The sequence below is a fragment of the Entelurus aequoreus genome, linkage group LG01 (genome assembly GCF_033978785.1).
Source record: "Entelurus aequoreus isolate RoL-2023_Sb linkage group LG01, RoL_Eaeq_v1.1, whole genome shotgun sequence".
NCBI classification, from domain to species: Eukaryota; Metazoa; Chordata; class Actinopteri; order Syngnathiformes; family Syngnathidae; genus Entelurus; species Entelurus aequoreus.
The window spans coordinates 78,048,643-78,058,451 of record NC_084731.1 but is presented as its reverse complement, the minus strand read 5'-3'; positions in this window follow the sequence as shown (position 1 = coordinate 78,058,451).

The window sequence follows — 9,809 nt, the reverse complement described above, 5'->3', positions numbered from 1 at the left end:
TTATACAGGAACTGCAAAGCTCCCTGAGAATGTTACTATCACCCACTGGGGAACACAAGTAATTACAGAGAGCTTTTGTCCCCATTTGCCGAAAGTAATAAGCCTAAAAGCCTGGCAACATGGGCATAAAGTGCAAAAAAAAACATTTCTAAAGTGTATTTAGCGTTTGTCATTTACTTGGGCTTTCTGTTGTCTTTATAGCGGCCATCGTATGGCCAAACAATTATATTTGACCTTTTCGATGAACCCATTGTCGGATGTGTATCACAAAGGTAAGACTGTGGTTGTCGATATTGCACGGCAATGCATTGTTTTGCTTATCATCATGTATTTTTTGCTATCACCTATCGTTTGACACCGGTTTAAAAGTCTCAACCCACGGTTGATCATTTTCAAAAATGCACAAATTGGTCCCTCAAAATAGAAGTGAAATGTACCAAAGAGCAGAGTTTCCGAGTACACAGTTACAGTTTGGGAAGAAAATCTTTGATTAAGTGACTCACCATTTGCCCTGCGTGGACACAGTTGATTAAGTCCACTTTTAGAGCTGACCTTCTCACACCAGGGAAATGTGTGGGAGTGTGTATGTGTGTTACAAGCTCAGGCTCTAGTTTGGTTAATGAGTATATCTTACACGGTAAAAAAAAAAACTGGCAGAGAAAACGTTTGGGAACTGTGAAGGCACCATTAATGCTGAAATTTACATACAGGTTTTAGAGCAACATATGTTGCCATCCAAGCAATGTTATCATGGACAGCAAGACAATGCCAAGCCACGTGTTACAACGGCGTGTTTTCATAGTAAAAGAGTGCGGGTACTAGACTGGCCTGCCTGTAGTCCAGACCTGTCTCCCATTGAAAATGTGTGGCGCATTATGAAGCCTAAAATACCACAATGGAGACCCCGGACTGGTGAACAACTTAAGCTGTATATTAAGCAAGAATGGGAAAGAATTCCACCTAAAAAGCCTAAAAAATTCCCAAACGTTTACTGAGTGTTGTTAAAAGGAAAGGCCATGTAACACAGTGGTAAAACTGCCCCTGTGCCAACTTTTTTGTAATGTGTTGCTCCCATTAAATTCTAAGTTAATTATTGTTTGCCAAAAAAAAATTAGGTTTCTCAGTTCGAACATTAAATATCTTGTCTTTGCAGTCTATTCAACTGAATATAAGTTGAAAAGGATTTGCAAATCATTGTATTCTGTTTTTATCTACGAATTACACAATGTGCCAACTTCACTGGTTTTCGGTTTTGTATTTATAAAATACACACTTCACACATACATCGGTAGCTGTCAACACTGGCTTCCGTCACTCAAATACGTCTGTGTGCAACATAAAAACAAATAACAATTCCTATTGTTACAAAATGCACAACCACATAACATGCTGATTGATTGTATTGATTTATATGATATATTTGATATGATATATCATGTAAAAGGTCTATGCGTGTTCAACCTCTTGTGCTAATATAAATGCTAATTAATATGCATTTTTTCACATCTTTCTTTCCACAAATGCCATAAAGTACCGATAAATACCGGTATCAATAAGGAACATCGATGAGGGGTATCGTTAGGATATATATCCCTAATAACAACACATATAAAATCCCTCCAAAATAAGCATGTTAAAGCATAAGGAGACTGGAGCTCCACTTGTTTTTTTTTGGGTTTTTTTTCCCCACTAACTGTACTGAAAAGCATTAGTCTTGTTCCAAATCCAGGTTTCACGCTGGCAGATTCCACATTTGGCAGATGACCTCAACACTCGCTGCCAATCCTTTCCACATCTCCCCAAGCGCGCTGAGTGCCGCTTCGTTATCACCAAGAGTACCTTGTTGTTAGCACTCAGCCCGAGCACCCTTGCTTATCTTATTACCGGCTTATCTTATTACCCAGGTGTCACAGTGAGTATGTTGGTAATTGCCGAGGTAAACTGTCGGCTGCGGTGTTTCCCTTTCATTTAGTTAATTGCGGCATTTTTGGCGGATGGGTGCTAGCTACACAGAGGGGGTACGCAAAGATTGTAATCAGAGCTACAGTTACAGTAGGGAAGAGATGATGAGATATGGCCTCATTCCTGGGTGGCTCTCGCGTGAGAGGAAGAGGGGGCGAGGTAATCATTTTGCAATGAAGTCTACCGACTCCAAATAGTAACTGGAGTTGCCACAAAACACTTTCTAAGATGTTTTAACACTCTACTGCCATCTGGCGGGGACAGTGGATAGTGCCAATCCCAATTTGTCACGTTTCAGGTGTCAGGTAAACTGCAAGAAATGGAGCCTGTACATCAGGGGTGTCCAAACTTTTCCCACTGAAAAATTAAAGCTTGCGGGGGGTGGGCCCATTTATAATTTCTACAATTTCAAAATCAAAACAATACTTATTGTAACCCTTAGCGTTCCCTTCAGTTTTGGTGAATGTTAAATGTCCCGGGGTGCCAAAAGGATCTTGGTCATTAAAGTGTTAAAAAAATAAGTATATATTTTTAATATATTAATATTTGAAAACAAAAAATATGCAATAATGTTCCTAATTTTTTTTCAGAATGAAGTGTGAAGTGAAGTGGTGGCGTGGCTCGGTTGGTTGAGTGGTTGTGCCAGTAACTCGAGGGTTCCATGTTCAATCCCCGCTTCTGCCATCCGAGTCACTACCGTCATGTCAAGACCCTTTACCCGCCTACTCTCAGTATATATATATATATATATATATATATATACATATATATATATATATATATATATATATATATATATATATATATATATATATATATATATATATATATATATATATATATATATATATATATAGGTTGATTAGAAGTTTTTAAAATGTAATAGTTTTTGATCAATGACAGTTTTAAAGTAATATACAGCCTACATGGCAACTTTGTGGTATTAGTGTCAACACTGCAACATTTTCTCGTTATATTCCACCTGTTTGCTGTTTTATTCCCCATGGTATGTCTTTTTTCTCCAATAGTATTTTCAAAATGTGCCATTAAAAAATAAAATCTTTGACCACGGCGTCAGTTGCTATGTCGAGTGGCGCTTTCCATCATTTTCAGCAGACTACATTGCAAAATAATAAACACCCCCCCACCCCATCCAACCCCTCTCTTCCTCTCCCAGGAGATCCACCCAGGACTGGGGATGTATCAATCCCTTATTTGCTGTACAGTATTTCATTTGTAATGCACTTTAGATACATCTCTAATTGCGAGAGTGCATTGCCGGTATAACTCAGGACATTTCTTCATTAGGTGACATAAGTGCGAGATTGCTTTTTCTGCGCATGACCTCACCTTTTGATCCACATACAAAAAAAAAAAAAAGTAAATTACACAAGCCAACACCTATTATAGAAATGTGGGGGCTGAGAAAAGTAAGTGCTGCAATGTGTTTGATTGGGTTCAAAATAGTGACGTCATGGCGCCGCCTTCCATTATGTGCTGTTGAATAGGTGCAATAAGAAGAATGAAAAGTGGGGGAAAAACACATTTATGGGCCAAAATAGCATTACTCGTGTCTCAACACCAGTGACGTGCAGTGAGGTTCATGGCTGGTGAGGCACTGACTTCATCACAGTCAGATTTACAAACATATGAACCCTAAAGAGTATCTTATTCACCATTTGATTGACAGCAGTTAACGGGTTGTGTTTAAAAGCTCATACCAGCATTCTTCCCTGCTTGGCACTCAGCATCAAGGGTTGGAATTGGGGGTTAAAGCACCAAAAATGATTCCCGGGCGCGGCACCGCTGCTGCCCACTGCTCCCCTCACCTCCCAGGGGGTGAGCAAGGGGATGGGTCAAATGCAGGGGACAAATTTCACCACACCTAGTGTGTGTGACAATCATTGGTACTTTAACTTAACTTTAACTTTACACATACAAACTGTAGCACACAAAAAAGCACATTTAATAAAAAAAACGTTATTATGGTTTTACCTTTACTTATAAATGAAGTCCATGCGCCGCTCCTTTTGAACAAAAGCATCGATAACTTGTTTATAGAAGTCTTCCTTATCTTTCTCCAGTTTTAAAAGTCTCTCTGTCTCGATGGAGATCTTCTTTTAATTATTACCTCCTGCTTCGATTGAAAGTCCAGTTTAGAAAATGGTTTTATTTTAGATATGTAATCCTCCATGTTAAAAGTTCAGGTGAGAGGAAAAAATAAACGATCGCTGCTAACTGTTGCTGCTTGTTGTCACTTCTTCTGCAGCCGAGTAGTCGCAAGAATGATATATGGGATTGTCACATATGCATGTACACTAGATGGCAGTGTTGCCCTGTTTGAGAGTGTCACAACATTGATGTTTACGGCAGACGACTTGCTTTACGGTAGGACAAAACGTGTCTGTTGTTGTTGTGTGATGTTGCCGCACAGAGAGTGGACGTTCATGAAAACTGCCTACAATAAACCCACCTAAAGAAACAAAGAACTAACCCTCGATCATTCACATTACACACTACATTACAGAATTGTACAGAATTACAGAATCACATTACACACACTACCGCCCTCTACCACCAGGAGGCGGGATTACTGCGAGCCTCACCCAGTGTGTCTTCGCAGCCGTCTTATGATTGCTCAGCACAAGAAATACGTTACACACATACAGTTGTTGACAAAATACACTGTACATTATATACCTCAGCTAACTAAACTATGGAAATGTATAATATAATTCATATAGCAATACGATCTCACTGCACAGCAGGCCAGCAGTTAGCCGAGTCATTGCGCAATCCATGGCGAGGCTCAACTGGCTGGCAAGTCTCTTCTCAGTATTTGAACGGCAAATGTGAAAATTCAGCGATTTTGAATAAAAATAATCTAAAACTGGTTAAGTTAAATGGACAATAACTTTATAGTATAATCACTGGATACATATAACAATTTAATTTTTTTTTTTTCTTTTTACATTTTTTTTCTTTCCATGATGGCACGTGAGGCCCCGCCTCACCTGCCTCCCCTGACTGCACGTCACTGCTCAACACCAACACAACCTGCTAGACATATTAGTTTTGTACTAAAATGCAATTCTGCAACACTAACCGTCTCTGGGTCACCGAATAAAAAATGACACAGACGCCCTAACAAGTGAACAACAATAAGGGAGGGGCTGACGGGGCAATGCATTGTGGGCTGACTGACGGCACCTGCGTCTAATACATCACAGGCCATGAAGGGTGTTTGCCCAGAGAGGAGGAACGTGTCGAGAATGAAATAGCAGATGCTCGTATAGGAACAAGAGAGAAAAATAAGATGAGCCTGACCTTATTTTACCCGCATGATGAAAAATGAAGAGATAAGTGCTTACTTGGTTGGACCCGCTCTCCTTCGCATGTCCTTTCCTGTCCCTACATGCCTCTTAATGGTCCATACATTTGAATCCACGCTCCATTTTTCAAGATAGATATGTAACAATATGAATATTTCACACCACGGTTGTCTGGCAAACACTATACTTTCCTTGGTAATAGAAAGGTTAAACATTCTTCTGGCATCTGAGAAGACACATTATTGATATTTGAATTATTTGCATTGTATTTAAGATAGGTAGCGATTAGCGGGCTAGATCGGCGATTCAAGGAACTAGATGGCACACAATTTAGTACCCGAGGTATGAGATTAAAGCCAGTACCACAAAAACAATGGTATGTACTGAACCCAAAACCAGTGAAGTTGGCACGTTGTGTAAATGGTAAATACAAACAGAATACAATTATTTTCCAAATCCTTTTCAACCTATATTCAATTGAATAGACTGCAAAGACAAGATACCTAACGTTCAAACTGGAAAACATAGTTATTTTTTGCAAACATTAGCTCATTTGGAATGTGATGTCTGCAACATGTTTCAAAAAAGCTGGCAAAAGTGGCAAAAAAAGACTGAAAAAGTTGAGGAATGCTCATCAAACACTTATTTGGAACATCCCACGGGTGAACAGGCTAATTGGGAAATTAACCTGTGTGCCATGATTGGGTATAAAAGCAGCTTCCATGAAGTGCTCAGTCATTCACAAACAAGGATGGGGCGAGGGTCACCACGTTGTGAAAAAAGGTGTGAGCAAGTTGGTGAACAGTTTAAGAACAATATTTCTCAAAGAGCTATTGCAAGGAATTTAGGGATTTCACCATCTACGGTCCGTAATATCATCAAAAGGTTCAGAGAATCTGGAGAAATCACTACACGTAAGCGATGGTATTACGGACCTTGGATCTCTCAGGCGGTACTGCATCAAAAAGTGACATCAGTGTGTAAAGGATATCACCACATGGGTTCAGGAACACTTCAGAAAACCACTGTCAGTAACTACAGTGTGTCACTTTCTCTGTAAGTGCAAGTAAAAACTCTACTATGCAAAGCGAAAGCCATTTATCAACAACACCCAGAAACGTTGCCGGCTTCGCTGGGCCCGAGCTCATCTAAGATGGACTGATGCAAAGTAGAAAAGTGTTCTGTGGTCTGACGAGTCCACATTTCAAATTGTTTTTGGAAAATGTGGACGTCGTGTCCTCCGGACCAAAGAGGAAAACAACCATCCGGATTGTTGTAGGCGCAAAGTTCAAAAGCCAGCATCTGTGATGGTATGGGGGTGTATTAGTGCCCAAGGCATCGTTAACTTACAAGGACAAGGCACCAATAATACTGAAAGGTACATTGAGGTTTTAGAGCAACATATGTCGCCATCCAGGCCACGTTACCATGGACGCCCCTGCTTATTTCAGCGAGACAATGCCAAGCCACGTGTTACAACAGCGTGGCTTCATAGTAAAAGCGTGCGGGTACTAGACTGGCCTGCCTGTAGTCCAGACCTGTCTCCCATTGAAAATGTGTGGCGCATTATAAAGCCTAAAATACCACAACGGAGACCACAGATTGTTGAACAACTTAAGCTGTACATCAAGCAAGAATGGGAAAAAATTCCACGTGAAAAGCTAAAAAAATTGGTCTCCTCAGTTCCCAAATGTTTACTGAGTGTTGTTGAAAGGAAAGGCCATGTAACACAGTGGTAAAAATACCCCTGTGCCAACCATTTTGCAATGTGTTGCTGCCATTAAATTCTAAGTTAATGATTATTTCCCCCCCCCCAAAAAAAGTTTCTCACTTCGAACATTAAATATCTTGTATTTGCAGTCTATTCAATTGAATATAAGTTGAAAAGGATTTGCAAATCATTGTATTCAGTTTTTATTTACGAATTACACAACGTACCAACTGGTTTTGTACATAATCATTTCAATAGAAAATGTAATAAATAAGTAAAGGAAATTATAATCAGCATTGGTTTATAAAATCAGATGTTGAAAGCTAGCAACAGTTACTTAGCTTGCGATCAACGGCGGTAGTTACCAGCTGGTTATTAGTGGCATCAGCTTTCAGCTGGCAATTTGTAAGCTAACTGCCAGTTAGCAATAAACGTGCTAGTTTCCAACTTGTGATTAGCTGCAATAGATGGTAGCTGCGAGCAAGCTAGACATTAGTGTTTTAGTTGGCAGCTGGCGATCAGCAGCGTTAGATGCTTACTAGCGAACTAAGATGCTAGCTCCTATGTCACAAACAGTGCGCTAGCTGCAATTTTGTGATCAGCGTCGCCAGATGCCTGCTAGCTATTGGTGGCGCCAGCTTCCACCTCGCTATCAGTGGCATCAGATTCCAGCTAGCTACTAGCACATTAGCAGAGGTGGGTAGAGTAGCCAGAAATTGTACTCAAGTAAGAGTACTGCTACTTTAGAGATTTATTACTCAAGTAAAAGTAAGGAGTAGTCACCCAAATATTTACTTGAGTAAAAGTAAAAAGTATGTTGTGAAAAAACTACTTAAGTACTGAGTAACTGATGAGTAACCTGTTCGTTTAATGATGACGGCAACAAATAATGCACAAAAACATAAAAATAGCAATGAGCAAATTCAGAGCCAGGAATATCTCTTAAGCAACTAAAACAATAATATGTATTAAATAATAATACATTAACATAAAAAAAATTAAGGCAAATTGAGCTACAATAATTTAACAGCACCATAGGCTCAGTAGGCAGAGATTACAAAGAAAAATAACAAGTTAGCCTTTACGCAAAAATAAAGTTGACTTGACTTGACTTGACGCAAACCATAAACTGATAGGTGTGGGCTGCATGAATTGATTTACGTGGACACTGACTTAAACAAGTTGAAAAACTTATTCGGGTGTTACCATTTAGTGTTCAATTGTACGGGATATGTACTGAACTGTGCAATCTACTAATAAAAGTTTCAATCAATCACCTGGGAACACACTGTGCACTTCTGATTGGTGTTTCTATGCATGCGTGTGTGTGTGTGTGTGTGTGTGTGTGTGTGTGTGTGTGTGTGTGTGTGTGTGTGTGTGTGTGTGTGTGTGTGTGTGTGTGTGTGCGCGACTGTGCGTGTGTGTGTGTCTCTGTCTGTCAGTCTATGAGGCTGCAGTGCGTTAATAAATGTCCCCACACGATGTACATTTGACAGTGATTCATAGCAGGGAAGCTAACATCAGCCTACGGTGACAGCCAAAATATCTACTAACGTTACTTACCGCAATGTGCTTCCTCAAATTTGACGTTGAGTTCATGTAAGCTTAAGCTTGTTGTTTGCCGCTGATACTTTATGTGCGGTTAATAATCATGTGACCGCCTGATCGATGAAACGGAGTCAAACGTCACCAGTGACTGCATTTGATTGGTGAAACGCAGGCATGCGATAGATCCTACTTTGAAGGTCTGTCTGACAAACCAAAACAAACAAAGCGTGCATTAACAGATCGATAAAAATCAGTAGCGAGTAGCGAGCTGAATGTAGATAAATGGAGCGGAGTAAAAGTAGCGTTTGTTCTCTATAAATATACTCAAGTACAATTAAAAGTATGTTGCATTAAAACTACTCTTAGAAGTACAATTTATCCCAAAAGTTACTCAAGTAGAAGTAACGGAGTAAATGTAGCGCGTTACTACCCACCTCTGCACATTAGCTGCCAGGTAGCGATGAGCGACGCCAGCTGCATCTCCACAAAATGAGCAGTATGCCGTGAGTTTATCGTAGAGCGGTAATCAAATATGGTTTTACAATAATAATACTAGAGGTTGTAACTTTTACCACAGTTAATACAAGTAATCGTTACAGCCCTACAAGATAGACTGCTGTTCATTTGCTAGCTTGCAATCAGCGTACTAACTGCTTATATCCTGTGAGTCTATCGTAGTGTGGTAATCAGTCACTATTTTACAATAATTAACATTTGAAACGGTAAGACTAACGGTTGAACATTTTGCCTCTGTTTATCACTAATACAGGTAATCGTTACATCCCTACAAGCTAATGACTGAACTTCACTGTTATTGACCATCAACAGAATGGTCATAAACAAGGCTTCTGTCACCTTGAATGTAGAGGAGGAGGACGTGGAAGAGAGCCAAGAACCAGTTATGCTACAGGAGATAATGGCGATGCAAAATGACATCAGGCAGGCAAGCCGAGAAAATATTCAAGGAGCTAAACGACAAAATGGGTAAGGAGCAAGATGACATGGACAACTTAACAGAACATGTTAAGGAATTGAAAAATGATAATGAACCACTTTGTCAGCAAAACGATGAAAAGGGTATTATATGGCAGATAATGTGCAGAGTCAATACATGGCAGCATTTAATTTTTTGTTCCCCCACCTAACAGAGGTGGCCAGTAGCTAGCATCACCTCATTTATGGCAAATAAACTAAATAAAAGTATTATCACTGCATGGTGAGGCTAAACATATTACACACCAAGTAAGAGCAAGCAG